Raw genomic sequence first — 22465 nt, forward strand, 5'->3', positions numbered from 1 at the left:
TGGGCGCCCACGCGCCCTATAGGGAAAACCTCTCCAAAAAAAAAAAAAAAAAAGAAAGAAAAGAAAAGAAAAGGCCAGTTTCTTGTGATTGACTGAAGACTGGGTGCTGTGATTGGCCGTAATCTAGCAACTAACTCAGGAAAACAGCCTAATGTGTGTGATTTCAGCTTATTCATATGAACCCAAGTGTGGGAGTACAGTGGCTGTTTTAGGTCAAAATAGCTTAATTTAACAGCCCCAAGTAGTGTCAATGGGGCCACCTCCCTCCCACCCACCCCCATACTGCCTTGCTTGACACAGAAGTGACATGGACCTGTGCTGCCTCAGCAAGGATGGTGATTTCAGGGACAGTGTGTTCAAGGCATAGGTGCCACCACTGCAGCTGCCACATGTGAAGACGTTGAGGCTTCTGAGCAGAACATCAAGATAATGTTCACTCCCTGTGCAGTGAGAAGAGGGAGAAGAAGGAGGTGCCCAAGAGTGCAAGGCCAGTGCAGTGCAGTGCAGTGCCCATTCCACCCCTAATCATGTATGTTCCAGACACTACAGCCCATCCCATCAGCCCCTACCCTCCCCACAGGAGCCATCTATGCTGTCAACTACTGCCCATAGGCCCTGGAAGCAGGGTCTTCAGGGTACAAAACAGGCCAAGAACCACTTAACTTCAATGAAATGGCTGACAATTTGCAGCCAGAACATGAAAAGGAAGCTTCTGGTGGACACAGTCCAAAGGATGATACGAAGCCACTCTATTCCTGTGCACAGTCAATAGTACAAGCAATTACAATGGCTTCTGGTGAACCACTCACCCTAAATGGGAATAACACACAATAAAAATGATCCATGCCACAGGGCTGTGGAGAATGCAGGCAGAGCTCAGGCCACCATCTGTCTGAATTGTCTTTTCATCCCAGCATCACATACGCAGGTAAAACCAGGTAATAGCTCACCTGGAGGCTAGATCCCACCTCTGGAAGCAAATCAATGGATCAGAGTTTTAGGAAAAAACAGCCTGAGACTTTTTTTTTTTTTTGAGAGGTTTTTGCTATGGGGCACATGCACTCGTCAGAAAGAGAGAGACAGAGAGACAGAAAGCGAGAAATCACCCCCCAGGGGGGATGGCCACGCCACAATCCCTTCTCCTCCATTCTCTTCTCGGGATCTTGGGCACGTGCACACATGTGCCTGGCGTGAGTTTAAGCCACCAGATCCGGGACTCGAACCGCGGTCAACTACATGGGAGTCCAGCGACATAGCTATTAGGCTAACTGCTGGTCCCTTGAGACTTCTTTGCTTTAGTGTTCCTCAGGTAGCTCTCTTCTGGAAGTGCCTGACCCTTCTCAACCATGAAGAGTGCTGTCTGCTCACTTTGGTGAAGCCCAGATCCCAGAGATCCTGTCCAGGGAAAGTCACCACCCCCAGGACCTGAGCCTGGCACTTCAGAGCCCAGACTTGCCAGAAAATCCAGTAGCCCAGAATACCCCAGGGTCTCCCTGTCTACCCAGCTCATCTTCATGACCATCTGATGGCAGCTAATATGGGAATTAATCCTTTCACCTGCATGCTGCCCCACTAGCTGGGTCACTCAGATGTCACAGATCATTCCAGTGTAGGCCATCACCACAGTACACGGGTGAACACCAGCTATCAATAAAACTGTACTGCAAAACAGTACTTGCATGGTCCCAAACCCCCACTGTGGGTCCCAGTCAGGTGAGCAACGTGGTGTTGGGTCCTTCAGACACCTGGATGATTTAGGTATTTGGACACAGTGTCCCCACCCACAAAGTGCCAGGACAGTGAATGGCTGGAGCAGCAAGAACTGATGCTGATCAAGGTGGATAACGGTGAGAGCATCATCTTAGCCCTGAGTGTGGACATGCCACCAGCCACTGAGAGGGAGAGAGGCCAGAACTAGTGCCGAGAGAGCTTTGTTCATGTCAGAAACTGACATTGTGGTGCTGAATGGAGGTGTCACTGCTCAGTGGTGCTCAGCACATCCACTTTGCAGGGAAAGGGCCTGGGTTGGACTTCACTTCTCAGCACTGAGAACAGAAAATTAGGTGACCTTAACCTCCTTCCTCAAAAGACACAGTCACATTTGAACCAAAACCATACACAGCAAAACCGAGTTCCTAAGAAGGTGTCTCCACCAGGCATTCCTTGTTCCTCTGCCTTTGGGCTTGCTTTGAATCTCAGTACAAACTCAAGGCCCCGCCTTGGGGACCAAAGTCCTGGGTGAGGATGGTGCTGACTGCACCTGCTGCATTCGGATCTCTTGGTATCGGTTCCTGCGAGGACTGGCAGGACCACCCCACTGCCCTCACAGGACCCACTACTGGGACTGAGCGTCCAGGCAGTATTTGTCATTCACATGTGGAATTATTGTAGAATAGTGTGAGGTGTTCTTTTTTTTTTTTTACAAAAACTGGGGTCTGTGACATTTCACATCGCTCCATTCCTACTCTGGAGATTTTGCAATCCCTTTGGGAAAAAATAACATAGCTTTGTTTTTGTTTTGTCCTATGAAATGATGGACGTATCTGTCCTGGTAAAGTTCAGGTGGAGCCTGAATTGGCAGCAGATCTGCTGGTGAGGGGGTGGCAAACCAAGAACTGAGCCACCTGGGAGGGAGGTCTCATCCAGACACACCCAATCCCCCTCTTCCCCCTCCCTCGAGACTCTGCTTGCCCAGGGGCTGCTGCCACTGTTCCTCGCCCCCCCCTAGCCTCCCTCACCCACTCTCCCCATCCAGGCCCATCAGCCTGGTAGAAGAATGGCTGGAGGGAATGGCTGGCTCCCCACCAGCCCCAGCCCAGGTAGAAAAAGAGGTGGAGGCAGTGGCTGCCTTGAGTAGCAAGGACCTAAGGATAAAGTGGAGGAGAAGACAACCCAGAAAGAATTAAAGACGTGGAGGAGGAGGATGAAGTGAGGAAGGAGAAGAGGACAAAGAAGTTAAGGAGGGAGAAAAGAAAACAAGGGCCATGCTGAGGAGAGCTAAGGAAGAGGAGGAGGAAGTGGGGCCCTAGAGCAGAAGACAGAAAATGAAGCATTCACAGAGTACTTTGCCTACAAGCAGCGGTGGGAGGTCCGCGGGGCCTGGAGGTGGGGTGGTTTCCTGACAATGACAGTCACTCCAACCTGGCTCCCAGTCTTGACCTTGAGCTGGGGCCATCGCCTCTTTCCTTCTCCCCCATTTCTCATTTCTTCCTCTCTAGATATGCCCCTCTGCCCCCACTCATCCATGGTTCTTCCTCCAGATCTGCTCCCTTGGAGCTCCTCAGGGTCCCTGTGGCTCCTTCCTTTTCTAGGTCTCTTCCTCCCTGCCCACCAACCACACCCTCCTCTGATGGCCTCTCCTACCTGATCTCTGCACCTCAGCCTCACTTCTGCCCCATCACTGATCTGCATGATCCCTGGATCACACTCGGACCCTTTCTCTCAGGCCATCTAGGGTTGTGTGTGGGAGGGTGGCCAGAACCCTGCAGCTGTCCCCTTCCCTTTTGTAGAATTTAATGAAGAAATAGTCGTGCCAAAAATAAATAAATAAGGGAAGACCTGATTTTATGTCTTCAAGTAATATTTCATTGATTATATTTGTGTTTCAGATACTAATATTTAAATTGATATTTTTGTATTTATCTTTATTACATATTCTTTGATGACTTGCTTTTGTCATATACACATTAATACATTTTTAATTTTTGTTATAGGTTGTGTGTGTTTGCCAGAGACAGAGAAAGAGAGAGGCAGTGAAAGTGAGAAATCACACCCATGGGGCAAAATGTTGCAGGCAGATTCCACTCAGAAGCTGTTTGTACTACCTTCAGATTTATATTATCAACTTAGATATTCTGGGTTTAACTTTGGGTTTCTAGATTGTCTTGAAGTGGAGCCTCAGCAGTAGTGCTACGTGTGTCACTAACACAGGGCATAGCCTGCATCTGTCCGGTCTTCTACCGAGAAGAGGTGAATGTCAATCTCCAAATCCCAAATGCCCATGACTCTCATCAGGTGTGTGTGTTCAGACACTGGCTCTGCACACTGGCTTTCTTCGTGTTTAATTTCGCTTATAGAGAATGGTGATCTTGCCATCTAGGAAATGAATCTCAAGGTTTAATGATCTTTGGCTAGAAAATTACTAAGTACTTAAGCTTATATGTACATGGAAACTTACGAACGTAGTTTACCTCACTGACCAGTAGGACATCGGTACTGTCCTTTCTCATTATTATTATTATTATTATTATTTTTAATTTAATTATTTGTTGTCATTTTCAAGCCACCAAGTTCGGTGGCTGAACCACAGTTGACCATGTAGAAATCCAGCGCTTTGTTTTCCTCAATCAGAAGTTTAATAGTAAGACCCATTTTGTCAGATTTTTAATAAATATGATGCTAAAGTGTGTTCAAATTTTATGTAGATCATTAACATTGCTTCCTATTTAAAATGGTAGCTTATCTTCTTGAAGTGTAACTATTATGTAGCATTGTCTAAAGTTGACTGAAATACATTATACTATATTATGTGTGCCAAGCACACAAACCCACTACAGTAAAATTTCAACTATATTATGCTAGAATTCAACATAGATTAATATGCTACACTGTAATTCAAAGCACATAGAAATCATAAAACGACAGTGTAGTTTACTTATAAAGGGGAGAGATGGGGACCAGCAGTTAGCGTAATGGCTATGTTGCTGGACTCCCACGTAGTCGATCGTGGTTCAAGTCCCGGACCTGGTGGCTTAAAACTCACGCCGGGCGCGTGTGCATGCGTGCCCAAGATCCTGAGAGGAGAATGGAGGAGAAGGGATTGCGGCGTGGCCATCCCCCCTGGGGGGTGATTTCTCGGTTTCTGTCTCTCTGTCTCTCTCTGTCTGACGAGCGCACACGCCCTATACCAAAAACCTCTCCAATAAAAAGGGGGGGAGGAGAGATGGTGATTAAATCCAATTGGTTAATTTGAAAGTCAACTTACCTAACACCAAGATAGTGTCAATACGATGTAGTTTATTTTCAAAGGCTTAACTATGATCTATTTAGAAGACTATATCACCAGTATAAAACCTTCGGCTAAAAAGTTCTTCACTCATACTATAATTCCATTAAATATAAAATGTACAGAAGCTTTATGGAAACATCTAGCACTTTAACTACCATGTCACCTGTTGGCTCCACTTTCTCATTCTTCAGGTGCTTTTTCTTGCAGGCAGTTCTACGTGTACTGACACTTTCCATCTTCCATGTTCATGCTTTCAACTTACAGGGGAATCTAATACAATATAATTAACTACCACAGGATCAGGATAGAGGTAGCACAGAAAGAACAAAGAAGTACATTATGTATCCTCTTGGCTATCTTGATGATAATCTTTTGAACATTTTATGTTTTTGTGCTTTTCAAATTGGTCTTCATAAAGAGAAAAATAATTATATCTACTAAATAAAAAATTACTTGAAATGGATTTTTAAAAATAATTTTGAGATCCAGCATGTAGCATGGTGGTTAAGGCACTGTGCTCCTATATGGCCGACCACGGTCTAATCCCAGACCTGGTGGTTTGAAACTCAGTCAAGTGCATGTGCATGTATGCCCAAAATCCTGAGAGGAGCATGGAGAAGAAGGGATTGAGGCATGGCCATCGCCCAGGTGAGGTGGGGTGGGGAGTGGTGATTTTTCTTGCTTTCTTTTTCTCTATCTCTCTTTGTCTCTCTGGTGAGCACATCACCCTATAAGAAAAATATCTCCAATAATAACAATAGTAATCATTTTTTTAAGGGAAGGAGAGCCACCCCTTTTGTAGTTTTTCATAGTTTTCCTTGTCGAGACCTTTGACTTCTTTAGTTACATTTATTCCTAGGTGTCTTATACTTTCTGTGACTACTGTAAATGAGATCGCTTTCTTCAATTCTACCTCAGTTTGCTTCTTGTTCATGTATAGAAATGCTATACATTTTTGTGTTGATTTTATATCCTGCCACTTTATTTATTTATCACTTACAGGAGCATTTTTGTGGATTCTCTTGAATTTTCTATTGATATAATCATGACATCTACAAATGTAGATAATTTCATTTCTTTTTAGTTATGCATTAAAGCATGTAATAATGAATACTCGGTGCCTGAATTATCAATGGACGAGGCACAGGCCATCAAACCAAGGGGTATGTGGATTAATTTTGTGGAGGACTGAAATGAAAAGATAATCTAATCTGCCCTAGAATATGGTTTACGCTGTAAGTCATAGGTCTCATTTCTCCCAAGATGGCACTGCAGACCTGAATGATGTTGGACATAGTAATGACATGTCATCTGTGAACTGGTTAAGAAATCATTGATGATTGACATTAGATCTTCCCCTTCTTGCTAATGATTTATATAGAATTAGATTAGTGTTTGTTGTTGTTGTTGTTGATTTTAACACCATTTAAAAAATCTATCCAAATCCCTAAGAGCAGTCTTATAATACAAGCACTTTTGGGCACAAAATTACAAAGCTTGTTTCCTCAGGATGGGGTAGTCCGCAAAGCCAAGTCATTATGAAATCATAGAGGCTGGAGTAGAAAAACAGCCTAAATATGTTTTTCCCATTTTTTTTTTCACCAGAATGTGAGGTGACAGGTGCAGAGTCTCAGGGCAGGGAATCCCTAGAGCTCCTAGATGGGACTTAAGTGAAACGTTAAAAAAACAGGGAAGCCAGAGTGACTCAGATGACAGCAACTTTAAGGCTGAGTCCCAGCAGCATGACTCCTGTAGAAATGTCTTTTTTTGTGCTTCTAGCTGTGCCCCTGTCATACCAGTCTGGCACACACTTTATACAGGTTGAAGGAAGACAGTGGCAGTGAGAATCCTCTGTGGCCTCCACAGAGCTGACTTTGCCAGCAGAGAGCTGAGCCTGCAGACATGATCCAATTCCATCTCCTTCTCAACGCACATACGGTTTTTTCTCTGTGCAGATTAGGCCCAGCCATGTCCTTATCTTTGATTAGTCTCTTGGTATTTCTGCAGCCTTTACAGACAGTGTGTGAGATGACAAATATGAGCTGTTTTTACCTGCAGCCAACTGTCTACACAGATGGGGATCTGGTACGAGGTGGGTTTTTCCCTCTTTATATCATGGGAGAGGAAGACTTTATACTTCAACTACCTTTTCTGATGAGGCCAACTCAAGTATTGACAGAGTCTCAGTAAGTTCTTGGTTATATGTATGTGTAAATATGTTTAAAACTGTGTAATAATTTAATTTGCATATATCTGTGTGTGTGTGTGATTAATCCCACTTGAGAATAATTAAGTGTGCACAGAAATGAGATAAATGCTGAATAGTGAACTCAGGATGTTCTACCTTGTTATCCTTTTACTATCTTTCTTTTTCTTATTTTCAATTTTTCTCTATTTCTTTCAAGATGGAAGAGAGACATTGATACAGTTTCTGGTCCACTCCCTCAGCACTGTCTCCCTAGTCAGTCACTGGGAGACTCAGAATGAGTGAAAATGTTGGAATCTCACACATCCTACAGCCCAGACCCTCCCACATAGCCGACTGCACTTTGAGTCCCAAACCTGGTGGCTTGAAAATCATGCTGGGCATATGTGCATGTGTGCCCAATTCCTAGAAAAGAAGATTGTGGCATAACCATGCCCCTGGGTGATGATTTCTCACTTTCCCTCACTCTGTCTCTTTGTCTCTCTCCAGCAAGCACACACACCCTATGGCAAAAAAAAGAAAAAAAAAGAAAAGAAAGTCATAATGGGGACACAAATTGTCAACCTGATTTTGCAAGTGGGCATCACATCCCTAATAGTTATTGTAAACATGTCATATAACTAAATGTGTGCTTATGTTATTTCCATGAGTTCTTAGCATGAACATGTGACACTTGCTTACCAATTAACTGGCCATTTCTAATGTGACTAATTTTGGTGGCTGTAAGCAATATATAAATATGCAACTTTTTTTTTTAAGTTTTCTGCTATAGGGCACATGCTCCTGCCAGAGAGAGAAATAGAAAGAGAAGCTGGAAACCACTAACCTATTTCTGTCTCTATGGATTTGCCTGTTTTAAACACTTCAAGTAAATGGATTTATATCACTTGTGGTCTTTGTGACTGGCTTCATTCATTCAGCAAAATGTGTTTTTAAAGTTATTCAGGATGTAGCATGTACAAGTACTTCATTCTTGAATATTGCTAAATAATATTTCAGGTTTAGATATACAAATTTGTTTATCTACATATTTTTAAATAGGCATTTGTGTTATTTTCACTATTTTGGAGGCTACTATGAATAATTCCGTGAATATCTATGGAAAGATTTTGCATGGGTATGTGTTCTAATTTCTCTGGGTAGACACTGAGGGATTCAGTTGCTAGGTTCTGTAGTAATTCTACTGAACGTTACAAGAAGCTACCGAATTGTTTACCAAAGTGTCTGCACTATATTCAAATTCTAATGAGAACTCCAAATTCTCTATGTTCCACCAAAATTTTTATTTTCTGGATGTTATTATTATTATTGCAATCTTCACAATAAATGTGAAGCACATTAGATTTGCATGATCTATTTTTTATCATTTTAAATTTTATTCAAGTTCAATTATTTTTATTTATTTTATTTTTTTCTTTTGAGAGATTTTTTGCTATAGGACATGTTTGGTCACTGGAGAGACAGAGAGAGAAAGTGAGAAATCATTCCCTGGGGGAAATGGCCACCCCACAATCCTTTTCCTCCATTCTTTGGCATGAGTTTGAAGTCTCTGGGTCTGAGACTTGAACTGTGGTTGAACACATGGAAGTCTAGAGCCTTAACCACTATGCAACTTGCTGGCCCAAGGGCAATTATTTTTAAGTAGGAATTTCTGAGAAACTCAAGAATTTCAGGTTAGTTCTTCCAGAATAATTAAGTGTGCACAGAAATGAGATAAATGCTGAATAGTGAACTCAGGATGTTCTACCTTGTTATCCTTTTACTATCTTTCTTTTTCTTATTTTCAATTTTTCTCTATTTCTTTCAAGATGGAAGAGAGACATTGATACAGTTTCTGGTCCACTCCCTCAGCACTGTCTCCCTAGTCAGTCACTGGGAGACTCAGAATGAGTGAAAATGTTGGAATCTCACACATCCTACAGCCCAGACCCTCCCACATAGCCGACTGCACTTTGAGTCCCAAACCTGGTGGCTTGAAAATCATGCTGGGCATATGTGCATGTGTGCCCAATTCCTAGAAAAGAAGATTGTGGCATAACCATGCCCCTGGGTGATGATTTCTCACTTTCCCTCACTCTGTCTCTTTGTCTCTCTCCAGCAAGCACACACACCCTATGGCAAAAAAAAGAAAAAAAAAGAAAAGAAAGTCATAATGGGGACACAAATTGTCAACCTGATTTTGCAAGTGGGCATCACATCCCTAATAGTTATTGTAAACATGTCATATAACTAAATGTGTGCTTATGTTATTTCCATGAGTTCTTAGCATGAACATGTGACACTTGCTTACCAATTAACTGGCCATTTCTAATGTGACTAATTTTGGTGGCTGTAAGCAATATATAAATATGCAACTTTTTTTTTTAAGTTTTCTGCTATAGGGCACATGCTCCTGCCAGAGAGAGAAATAGAAAGAGAAGCTGGAAACCACTAACCTATTTCTGTCTCTATGGATTTGCCTGTTTTAAACACTTCAAGTAAATGGATTTATATCACTTGTGGTCTTTGTGACTGGCTTCATTCATTCAGCAAAATGTGTTTTTAAAGTTATTCATGATGTAGCATGTATGAGTACTTCATTCTTTAATATTGCTAAATAATATTTCAGGTTTAGATAGGATGTAGCATGTACAAGTACTTCATTCTTGAATATTGCTAAATAATATTTCAGGTTTAGATATACAAATTTGTTTATCTACATATTTTTAAATAGGCATTTGTGTTATTTTCACTATTTTGGAGGCTACTATGAATAATTCCGTGAATATCTATGGAAAGATTTTGCATGGGTATGTGTTCTAATTTCTCTGGGTAGACACTGAGGGATTCAGTTGCTAGGTTCTGTAGTAATTCTACTGAACGTTACAAGAAGCTACCGAATTGTTTACCAAAGTGTCTGCACTATATTCAAATTCTAATGAGAACTCCAAATTCTCTATGTTCCACCAAAATTTTTATTTTCTGGATGTTATTATTATTATTGCAATCTTCACAATAAATGTGAAGCACATTAGATTTGCATGATCTATTTTTTATCATTTTAAATTTTATTCAAGTTCAATTATTTTTATTTATTTTATTTTTTTCTTTTGAGAGATTTTTTGCTATAGGACATGTTTGGTCACTGGAGAGACAGAGAGAGAAAGTGAGAAATCATTCCCTGGGGGAAATGGCCACCCCACAATCCTTTTCCTCCATTCTTTGGCATGAGTTTGAAGTCTCTGGGTCTGAGACTTGAACTGTGGTTGAACACATGGAAGTCTAGAGCCTTAACCACTATGCAACTTGCTGGCCCAAGGGCAATTATTTTTAAGTAGGAATTTCTGAGAAACTCAAGAATTTCAGGTTAGTTCTTCCACATTCCATAATTACACTTCTTTCTCTATCTTTATTTTTGTGTGATTAAAAACATTTAACATGAGGTTAAACCTCAACATATTTAAATTTTTCTAGTAATTGACTCTAGTTACAATGTATAGCAGATATCTAGAACTTACACATCTTTCTTGACTGAAGAAAAGTAGTAATCAATAATGCTGAGCATCTATTTATGTGCTTATTGGCCAGTTTTATAGCTTCACTAGAGAAATGTCTATCCATATTCATTTTAATTCGTTTTAGTGTATTTTCTTTTTTATTTATTATTTTGAGAGATTTTTGCTATAGGGTGCATGTGCTCACTGGAGAGACAAAAAGAGATCAGAGACAGAAAGTGAGAAATCACCTCCCAGGGGGGTTATCCATGCCACAGTCCCTTCTCCTTGATTCTCCTTCCAGTATTTTGGGCATGCATGCACATGTGCCTAATGTGAGTTTCATGCTGCTGAGTCAGGGACTCAAACTGCAGTCAGCAATGTGGGGAATGGGGGAAGTGCCTCAACCACTACACCACCTGCAGGTTCCAGTGTATTTTATTCTAAAGTTGTAAAATTAAAAAAAATATTATTTTGAAATCAAATCCTTTATCAGATACATGATTTGCAACTATTGTATTCCATTACAAGTGCTGTGTGTTCACTTTCTTGATTGTCTCCTTTGAAGACCAAAATGTTTTGCTTTTGATGTCCAATTTTTACTTTTATGGATTTTGATTTAGTGTCACCATAAAATATTGACTAATGCAAGGCCACAGAGATTTATTCCTATAATTTTATCTAATGACTTGCTATTTTTTAAGAATTATTTTATTTAACTTTATTTATTTATTTATCTACTTATTTTACTTTGACCAGAAGGGACAGAGCAAGAGTGAGAATGAGAGAAAGAGAGAGAGAGAGAGAGCGAGAGAGAGAGAGAGAGAGAGAGCGAGAGAGAGAGAGAGAGAGAGAGCGAGAGAGAGAGAGAGAGAGAGAGAAAGTGAGAGAGCAAGCCACCAGATCTGAGACTGGAACCACAGTTGGCTGTGTGGAAGTCCAGTGTCCTTAACAACCATGCCACCTGCCGGCCCCATGACTTGCTATTTTTGCTCTTAACCTAATGTCTATGATCCACTTTTAGTTTATTTTTGTACATGATATAAAATTTAGATACTGCAATATGATCATAAAAATACTTAGCTCTATAAGCACCATTTGTTAAAAAAAAAAACACCTCTTTCTCCCCATTGAATTGTCTCAGTAAATATGAATATTTGGATTTCATTTACATTATATATTTTTAGCTAATCTGAGAATCAAAAGAGATACATTTAGGAAATAGAGATCTAATTTGTTTCTCAAATCACCAGGGAGTAAACCCTTGTGTGTATATTCAATTTTAAATAGCAATCTTAACTTACATAAATTTTCATTTTTTTCACTTATTTTATCTTATTTATTTATTTACAGTCATTCACTGTACATCAATACAGTATACAAAATGAGATTTTCCATCCAGAGTACACTGTATATTGTCTCAATCAAGGATATTACCATACATGTTATCATCAACAAATAATTTTCTATTTCATGTTTCTTATGTATTTTGCTTTATTTTTGCTCCCTTGATTCTCTACCTTTCACCCTCTGCCAGCTTCCCCCCTTCTTCTCACAGTGTCTCTGGTATGTACAGTTGTTTTCCATATATTTTTTTTCACATTTTATTGCTTCACTAAAGATCTTAATTAATTTAAAGACTTTCAATAGCAAGCACAGCTGATATATGCATGTCTGACTTGAGTCATAAACCTCAGTGAATAAAGTGAACATACTATAAAGTAGCACCTCACTGAGACTATATAGCTTACTTCAGTCATTAAATAGGTATTCATAGGTATTTTTAATGCATTTTTTTAATTTCTAAAAAAGTTTAGTTTTAAATTCATTTAAGACTTAAAGTCGGGGAAAAGGTTAGTATTCAGTTCAAGTAGTAGGTAGACAAATCTATCAACAGTTCAAGAGAAGACAAAAATCCTTAAATATGGAAATTTAAGTATCAAAGAAAATCCGTAATGTTTTAGTCTAAAGTCAAAAAATTATATTTCACTAGTTCAGACTCACGTAATTAACCTCTCTTCTATTGAATTTCCAGTGTTACTGTGGTATGATCTTTCCATTTAAATTCTGGAAGTTAACATTCAACTCCGAATTTGTCCTTACCATTAGGCTGGCCATTCTCTTGGTTGTTTCTTGTACTCTTATTTCTCTGTGTCCAACTTTAGTTTTCCTGATATAGCACTCCCTTCAGCACTTCAAGAGTTTGTCTGATGTTGGTAAATTCTTTTTGTGTCCCACGAGTTCTTACCTCTCTATTTTTCTCCCTAATTTCCCTCCATATGCTCCCCCTCTCCAACCCTCCTCTCACACTGTCTCCAGTGTCCAGTCTATATTCAATGCTTTTATGTCCTCCAATCTTTCAGTCTCTACCATAGACTGCAGACAGTCAGTAAATGTTAAGTGGAGACATAGAATGTCTCTCTTTTGAATCTGGCTTGCTTCACTCAGCAATAAATCTTTCATATACATCCACTTAATAAAAAATGCCAGGATATTGTCTTTTATGACTGAGTAGTATTCCATGGAGTATATGTGCCACACTTTTCAATCCCTTCATGTTTGTGAACATTTGCATTGGTTCCATGTCTCAGCAATTGTGAATAATGCTGCAATAAACATAGATGTGCAAGCACTTTTCTGACTGAGCATACTCCTGTCCTTTGGGTAGATACTCAGGAGTGGAATTGCTGGATCATATGGTAGTTCTATGTGTAGATCTTTAAGGAACCTCCATGTTGTTTTCCACAGTGGCTGGACCAATTTACATTCCCACCAACAGTGTAGGAGAATTCCCATCCACCATAACCCTGCCAACACTTAACATTTTTTTTGTATTTTTAATCTTTGCCATTCTGACTGGGGTCTAGATAATTGTATTTTTAATCTGAATCTCCCTTATGATAAGGGATGTTGTGTATTTTTTAACAGGCTTTTTGGCTGTTCATATGTTTTTTCTTAGAGAGTTGTTTGTTCAGCTCATTTTCCTATTTTTAAATTGGGTTAATCATGGTTTTTTTTTTGGGGGGGGGTGTAAGCCGCTTGAGTTCCCTGTGTGTTCTGGTTTTCAGTCTCTTATCTGAAGCATAGTTTACAAAAATAGTCTCCCATTCCAATTGTCCCCAGCACTGTGGCCAGGCCTCAGCAGTGGACCTGGTGGTGGAGGTGGTGGCGGTGGCAGCGGCAGCACTGAGGTAATCCAGTTGACTAAGGTCTCCCCGAGTGCTACCTCTGAGCAGATGTGGGTTCTCTTCCTAGGCAATATCGACAAACTGTGCCTTTTCCTGCTGGATGACTCACTTTTCCAGTTTCATCTTGAGTATGCTCTGTTAAAAGTTCCATGATCCAGACTCAGCAGTTGTGGCACAGCATCTGATCAACACTGTATTCATTGACAGAGCTTTGATAGTCATACCATATGCAGAAGGAGTTATTCCTGTTGAGACTAAGGCTTTGTCTCTGTTGGCACCAGTTAATGCAGTGGGAAGTTTTCTGCCTAGTGGTTGGACTCCTGCCTACTCCTAATCCACTTACCCAGATTGGCACTGTTCCATTGGCTGCTTTGGGAGCTCCAGCCCTTGACCTTGCCCTTGTTGCACATGGGCTTCCTAGAGAAAACTTGAACTCTCAGTCCCTTGCCACAGATCAGTTGCTGAACTTATAAGTACTATTGAGCCCACGTTGAATCATGTAGCTGCTGGTCTTGATTCACTGAGTCTGAAATCAGATACCTCTAGTAAAGAAATAGAGGAAACTATGAAGAGTAAAAGAAGCACACTCCCTAATTTCTGCTGCTATAGAACCAGATAAGAAAGAAGAAAAAAGGCATTCAAGATCAAGATCACATTCTAGGAGGAGGAGATCTCCTTCATCTTCTAGGCACAAGAGATCACGAAGCAGATCAAGGAGGCAATCAGATTCTAAGTCAAGGAGTAGATGAAGATCTGAAATTCCAAGATGGAGAAGATCTCATTCCTAAGATAGAGGGAAAAAATCAAGGAGCACATAAAACAAACAAACAAACAAATAAACAAAAAAACAAAAAAAACAGAGATCAAAAAAAGAGAAGACAAAGAAAATAAGTTCCATAATATCACCAAAAAATTACAGCACAGCTAGATGTTCTAGAAGTGCTACAAGAGAGACAATGACAAAGAAGCAGGAGGGGAACAAGGTCACCTAAAAAGCATATGTCTCCATCTCCCCCCCCAAATTTCCTTTCCTCTGCTCTTTCGAGTCTCTTCACAATCTAAATGATGTATAGCAATTTAATGTACGAATAATAATAAAAATATAATAATAATAATAGCAATAATAAAAAGCCTATGCCTCCTAGGAGGAAACGGTCTCATTCACCATCCCCTAGGAGATTTTATTGTCATTCTAGACATAAAAAGGAGAAAAACGATAAAAACAAAGAGAGAAGCAGAGGTAAAAGAGAATGATCAATAAGCAAGAAGAAAAAAGATAAGGAAAAGTGTCGCTTCAAACGACGCTGACAAGGTCTTCTCCAGAACGCTTTATTACCCCAGGCTTCTTACAATCTTCTTCTTCCTCCTTCCTCCATTCTCCCCAGCCTTCTCCCCGCGAACCAGTCCTCTTTTGCCATCCTTCTATCCAGCCCACCTGGGCTCCCTATATATCCGTCCCGCGAACCAGTCCTCTTTTGCCATCAGGCAAGCACTGATAGGCTGAGGCAGTGCCTACGCATTCCGGAACAGGAACGATAACCAAATATGGGCTTGTTTATGTAAAGGTCTGGGTGCTCTCGGCGCCATGTTAGCGCGGGGGCGCTCTACAGAAAAGGAACAGGAAAGAAAATCAGTGATAAAGATGAAAAAGTTACATAGGATTATGATGAAGAGGAACAGGAGTATGACAGTGAGAAAGAAAAAAAGAAGAAGAAGAAACTCACAGAAGCAGGTTCTCTCAAAACAAAGGAATGTTCTATGGAAAAGGGAACTGGTGACTCACTGAGGGAATCCAAAGTGAATAGGGATGATCATCATGAAGAAGATATGGGTATGAGTGACTGAATATTGCCTCTGAAAATCCATCAGTGTCATTTGTGTGATTTCTTAATGCTGTATTTGTTCATCTTAAACCTAGATGTATACAGCTCTGAGTTATAAATGGTTATAAAGCTCCTGATACTGATAATAGTAATTTACATCGAAAGCTTTTAAAAAATAGTACATAGATAACCAGTTTCTGTCAAGGTGAAATCTGATCGAGTATCCAAGCAGTTTTACTATTATGGTCCTGTTTCAAAACAGAAATGAAAAGCTGCATGCATCTACAGCAGGTGTGGATTGCTTATGTTGTATGCTCTCCTTTATTAAGTTCACTTAAAGTAGTTCCAGAATTTGATTCATTGCCATAATAGAGCCATGTAGGGAATGCACTGATTGCATATTATTGCGGCAAGAATATCCTAAGTATTATTAAATCCCCAAAATATGATAGATCTATTTATGGTCTTATTTGTTGACATGACAGATTAACATTCTTTCATAAGACCTTTTTTTTTTTTTTTTGAGAGGTTTTTGTCATAGGGCATGTGCGCTCACCAGAAAGAGAGAGACAGAGAGACAAAAAAAACAAAAAGCGAGAAAACCCCCCCCCCCCCAGGGGGGATGGCCACACCGCAATCCCTTCTCCTCCATTCCTCCTCTCGGGATCTTAGGCATGCACGCACACATGCCTGGCGTGAGTTTAAGCTGCTGGGTCTGGGACTTGAACCACGGTTGACTATGTGGGAGTCCAGCGACATAGCCATTACACTAATTGCTGGTCCCGAGAAAGTTACATAATTTTATGATGCCAGTTTAGTGAAAATGAAACTCTTCATATAACAATAACTACTTAGTAATCTCTAAAAAATAGATCTTTCACAAATACAAAAAGACATATAGTAAATGAATTAACACATCCAAAGCCATGTGGTGGGGGTTAACTTCATGTATAAAAAGCTTATTCTACTTAATATGTGTCTGGGCACTTTCTGTGATCCTGGCACTATAATAAATACAAAAGTACGTAAAATGTGGTTCCTGTCATTGCTACCATATATGCTAAGAAGATCCAAGAAAATGTCAAGTAAATGCAAGTGTGTGCCACCACCACTCTCTGCCCTGGCTCTTTTTTATTTATTTATTTATTTTTATATTTTTTGCTATAGGGCGCATGTGCTCACCAGACAGACAGACACAGACAGAGAGATAGAAAGCAAGAAATCACCCCCCAGGGGGGATGGCCACACTGCAATCCCTTCTTCTCCATTCTTCTCTCGGGATCTTGGGCATGCATGCACACAGGCCCAGTGTGAGTTTAAGCCACCGGGTCCGGGACTGGAACTGTGGTCAACTACGTGGGAGTCCAGTGACATAGCCATTACGCTAACTGCTGGTCCCTGCCCTGGCTCTTTCATTGGTGCATCTCCAGCACTTCCTGCAGGTGCAAACAAATACTCATTATTCACCTGAATTCCAAAGCACATGGCCTTTTCCCTGAGAAACTCTTCTTTCAATGTTTCAGGCCAGTTGATAGTCTCAAAGTAAGTGGACAGGATATCGAACACTTGATTGATGGCCAATATCTCTGAATGACAGTTCTTCCCATTCTGATGTCTGATCAGGTATTTCTGAATTGGTAAGCAGGCTGTCTTGACAGAGTATTCCCAGGCCTTTTGAAAGGTCACCTTCTGAATGCTTTTATCCATTAGTCCACAAAGAATTTAAACTTTGTTAGCATCAACATCTTCAAGGGCATGTTCTGAGTCAGCAGTTGGGTACACAAGGTTTCCAGAGGAAATAAATTAAAGCAGTCTTCTGTTATGCCTAGAGTAGGTAACTAGAAAATCCATCATTCATCCTCAAACACTCTTCACACAGTGGACTGTCTATTGTAAATCCATTAAGGCAGGTCCAAAATGGCCTGCCAGCTTCTTCGGTTGCTCAGTTCCTTCTTTGACATGTGGTGGGTAATACTCAAATTGATACACAGACTTGCTCCTGCATGTTTGGCTTCCAAAAGTTTCTCTTTGGTTAAAGTTCTCAGAAAACACTTACTGTGCTCAGGGCAGATTCCTGGATTTTCTGCTTTATTGGCTTTCCTTCTTTCTTTCTCTCTCTTTCACTCTTCTCTGCTGCAAGTATCTTTCATGTCTCTGTTTTCCTTGGACATGTATTGAGCATCATGTTGCACTCTCTGTGGGCATGGTCTCTCCTTCATGGCACTCACCTTTCATATCAATCTGCAGAAGCTAGAAGTTTTCAGAGACTCCATCTCCAGCTGTGTGTTCTAGGATGCTTTCTTGCCCCTCCAGTGCAGGTGACTGTTTTCTGAGCACTTCCTTCCAATACCCAGCTCATGTGGTTTGAGACCAACAGTTCATGCAGAAGTGGTGGTACATATCTAGCTAATATTCTTTAAAAAGCTAAGAATTTTAAGTATAAAATGAACAATTATTTTAAAAATTAGCTGCAGAGAAAAATGTTTTTAAAAATTGGTAATCAGTGACTAGAATGTATGAATTTAATGATTAATTTTAAATATAAACATATTAAACAACACTTTCTTTATAAGAATTGATGCAGTAGTGTAGAATATTATAGAAAATATCACCTAAAAGTACCTAAAATGTGCCAAATGTTTGAAAAACTGGCAAGTCAGATGGTATTTAAATGTTCTGGAAAACAAGAAAAAAAAAAAGGAGTGCTTGCATCACGGTTTCTGAACTTACATAGAAAGATGATACTTTGGATACACTCAATTCTAAAAGGGTTATAAATAAGGTGAGTGTAAGCATGTGAATGTGGCTCATAATTGAGTACATAATTGAGTACTATGTATTCTATTATTGATAATGGAGTATAACTCTAATGTTTTTATTACATAAAAAGTAAAATATTTTAGGTGATATATATATATATAAACTATCTTATTTTAATAATTTCATGTTATATTTTAAACTCCTAAAACTCCTTTGTATTTATAAATATGCTTATCTGTAGTTTTCCTATATATAATTGAAAAAAAAATCATATCCTTTAAAAAAAATTGTTGTTGGGAACAGTGATGGCATAACCACATCCCTCTATGGTTTGAGTCTTGGACTCGTGGCTCAAAACTCACACTAGGCATGTATGCGTGTGTGCCCAAAGTCCTGAGAGGAGAATGGAGAAGAAGGGATTGAATCATGGCTATCCCCCAAAGGGTAGGGATTTCTTGCTTTCTGTCTGTCTTTGTCTCTGGTGAGTGAACATGCCCTATAGCAAAAATCCTTCAAAAAAATTGTTGTCTTCTACATACATAAATGATCCACATTTAAAATGATCTATGTTCAGTTGACAGCTAAATGAGGCCTCATCCCACTCACATGGCCCTTGAAACCTTTCTTCATTGTTTTAACATAATTTGACTAAGCAGAAGGGAAAAGACATTTCAAGGTCTTCTAGAGCCCTGGGAATCTTACTCACTTCAGCTCCATATACCAGTGCAAGAGAACCTCTGAATGGCAGCCTAGGCCTAAATCTTTGTATAACTTGACTGTATTTCCTAATGATGTCACCCCTCCCCCCACTCCCCCCTGCTTTTAGGTACCATTGGAAGAACTACCAATATGTACTGGCCTTTCTCTTTGCCATTGAAGAGATCAATGAGTCCCCATTTGCTTCCCAACCTTTCCCTGGGTTATGATCTCTACAATGCATTTCCCAGTGACCAAAGAACCTTAGAGAATGATTTCTTTTTTGCTATCTGGAGGAAATCAGACCTTGCCTAACTACAGCTGCCAGACACAGAAACAACCTGTTGCTATCATTGCAGGAAACATGCCAACATTTCAGCTCAAGTTGGAACTCTTTTGGAGCTCTTCAAAAGCCCACAGGTAAGTGAGTTTTCAGATTGAATAATGATGGTTGCATATCTCCTCATGTGATTTTCTAATATCTCACCAAAGAAAAATATATAAGCTGGGTTAATATATCCCTTGAAGCCCTCAAAACCTCCCTTGGGGGACCAGCAGTTAGCATAATGGCTATGTCGCTGGACTCCCATGTAGTTGACCGCGGTTCAAGTCCTGGGCCCGGTGGCTTACACTCACGCAGGACACATGTGTGTGCGTGCCCAGGATCCCAAGAGGAGAATGGAGGAGAAGGGATTGAGGTGTGGCCATTTCCCCTGGGGAGTGATTTCTTGCTTTCTGTCTCTCTCTCTCTCTCTCTGTCTTTCTGGTGAGTGCATGTGCCCTAGAGCAAAAACCTCTAAGAAAAAAAAAAAAAATCTCCCTTGGGGGTATGGATTCAATTTGCTTAAAAAGAGGAAAAGAGAAACTGGGAATTTCCTGGGTCATGGGATTATTATCAAGCATGAGAGAGAAAGAAAAGAGCAGTTATGGGCCAGTTATGGTGCTATGGTGGTTAATGTGACTGGATCGCATAAGGTCAACTGCATGGCTCAAGTCACAAAACTGGTAGCTTGAGGAACACACTAGGTGTGTTTGTGTGCCCAAAATCCAAAAAAGAAAAAAAAATGTAGAAGAAGGGATAGTGTCCTGTCCATTCCCTATGAGGGGTGATTTATCACTTTCCTTCTGTCTCTGGTGAATGCATGAGCCCTATGGCAAAAAAATACAAATAAAATAAAATAAATACAATAAAGATTCATTTTTTCCCTCAGAGTTAACATTTACTTTTTTTTCTTTTTGAGAGGTTTTTGCTAGAGGGCGCTTGCACTCACCAGAAAGACGGAAAGAGACAGAGAGATAGAAAGCGAGAAATCACCCCCCAGTGGGGATGGCCACGCTGCAATCCCTTCTCCTCCATTCTCCTCTTGGGATCTTGGGCATGCACGTACACGCGCCCAGTGTGGGTTTAAGTCGCTGGGTCCAGGACTTGAACCGCGGTCGACTTCGTGGGAGTCCAGCGACATAGCCATTATGCTAACTGCTTGTCCCCAGAGTTAACATTTAATAGTGGCTGCTAGGAAACGAAGCCTCTAATTTACATGTCCCAGGTACAGGATGTCAAAATCACCAACATCTTGTTGTACAATCTTTATAAAGTTTATGCCTTTCTCAGTTCCCACTGTAGACAATTAAACATGTATTAAACCTTATAATTTCTCTTTTGTGCTATGGTCTGAGGGTTATATCATTATCTGGCCTAGTCACATGTCCTTTTGCAAAAGAAATGGATCTGAAAAACAGTCTTCTAAGGCTCATAATGACAGAATAGGGTCATCTACACAACAGACTTTCTCCTCGCCCAATATTTCATTCTATGCTTTACAAGTAGAGTACTACTTCTCCCTGTTTAAGTGGGGGAGCATACCAAATCCCACTAAGGTCAGAATCAGGTTATTTATTTTCTAATGCAGGTCACATATGGTCCTTTTGATCCCATCTTAAGTGATACAGATCAGTTTCCATCAGTTTATCAGGTGGACACCAAGGACAGCTCTCTGACTCATGGAATCATCTGCTTGTTGCTGCATTTTGGCTGGACATGGGTGGCACTCTATGTATCTGATGATATGCAAGGGGAGCAGTTCCTCCAGGATGTAAAGGCAAAGATGATAGAAAAGGGTATCTGTGTGGCCTTTACAGGAAAGGTCCCTGCCATACAGGTGTCTTTGCACTACGTGACTTTACTTTTGTGACTAGGATCAGAGTTTCATCTGCTAATGTGTACATAATGCATGGTGATGAAGGGAGTGTCTGGAACTTGTTATTGGTAGAAAAGTTCTTTTTAATTTTGGGAAAGGTGTGGATCATGAGAAATCTCCACTCATCCCAGTGGGATACTATTTTGTCCATCATACCTGACAAGTTACAGTTTTACCATGGAAGCCTCTTATTTTCAAACCAGAAAAGAAAAAATCCTGGCTTTAAACAATTTCTTCAGACATTCAATCATTCTCAATACCCAGAAGATATTTACTTTAGCAAATTCTGGGTTTACTTTTTTAATTGCTCACTTACTGGATCACAATGTAGCAAGCTTGGAGACTGCCCACAAAATTCTTCCATAGTGTTTGTACCATCAAATTTGGACATGATGACTGTGTCTGACTCCAGCTTTTTTTATCTACCATGCTGTATATATGGTAGTTCAAGCCCTTTGTAAGATGCTTTTGCAGAAAATAGAAAAGTAATTTCCAGGAGATGCAGACCAGCCTATTCTTCCCTGGCAGGTAAACACCCTTCACAAACACCACATGCATTGAGCACTTGATAATATTTGGAGATATTTTATTATGATATAACATCATAATCATCTGCTTTTTTCATTTCAAGATCAACAAGATTAGGAATAATAAAAAGAATTTTTTCGCCTTTTTGCGTTTTTTTTAAAAAGATTGAACTTCAAGAATTCGAAAGAAACACACCATCCATCAGATGACAAGAAATCACCGCAGGACCACAAGAAATATGGGAAAACAAGAAAATACCTCTCCTCCAAGGGAAAAGAATAACTCCTCTTCATCCACAAGCAGTTCAATGCAAATCATGGAAATGTCTGATAAAGAATTTAGAACATTCATAATGGTGAAGCTATATGAGATGGAAGAGAAGAGAGACAATGAACTGCTAAAGAGAAAGAAGTTGACAAGTTCCAGGAGGTGAGGAAATTCTTGCAAGATCTAAAAGAGGAATTACATGCTTTACAAAAGAGTCAAACGGAACTGTTAGAAATGAAGTCTATAATACAGGAAGTCAAAATCTCCCTTGAAAGTATTAAAAGCAGACTAGATCATACAGAAAATAGAATCTCAGAC

The 22465-nt window shown here is 40.1% G+C and overlaps 2 pseudogenes; one reads left to right on the forward strand and one right to left on the reverse strand.

Annotated features, from left to right (window-relative positions):
• The window catches only part of LOC102502919 (serine/arginine-rich splicing factor 11-like), a 32771-nt pseudogene extending 17051 nt beyond the window's left edge, over positions 1-15720 (forward strand).
• Positions 15721-17157: 1437 nt separating this feature from the next.
• LOC102503354 (tRNA methyltransferase 10 homolog B pseudogene) lies at positions 17158-17971 on the reverse strand (annotated as a pseudogene).
• Between the last annotated feature and the right edge of the window lie 4494 nt (positions 17972-22465).

Source organism: Tupaia chinensis, unplaced genomic scaffold (genome assembly GCF_000334495.1).
Source record: "Tupaia chinensis unplaced genomic scaffold, TupChi_1.0 Scaffold142285_1, whole genome shotgun sequence".
NCBI classification, from domain to species: Eukaryota; Metazoa; Chordata; class Mammalia; order Scandentia; family Tupaiidae; genus Tupaia; species Tupaia belangeri.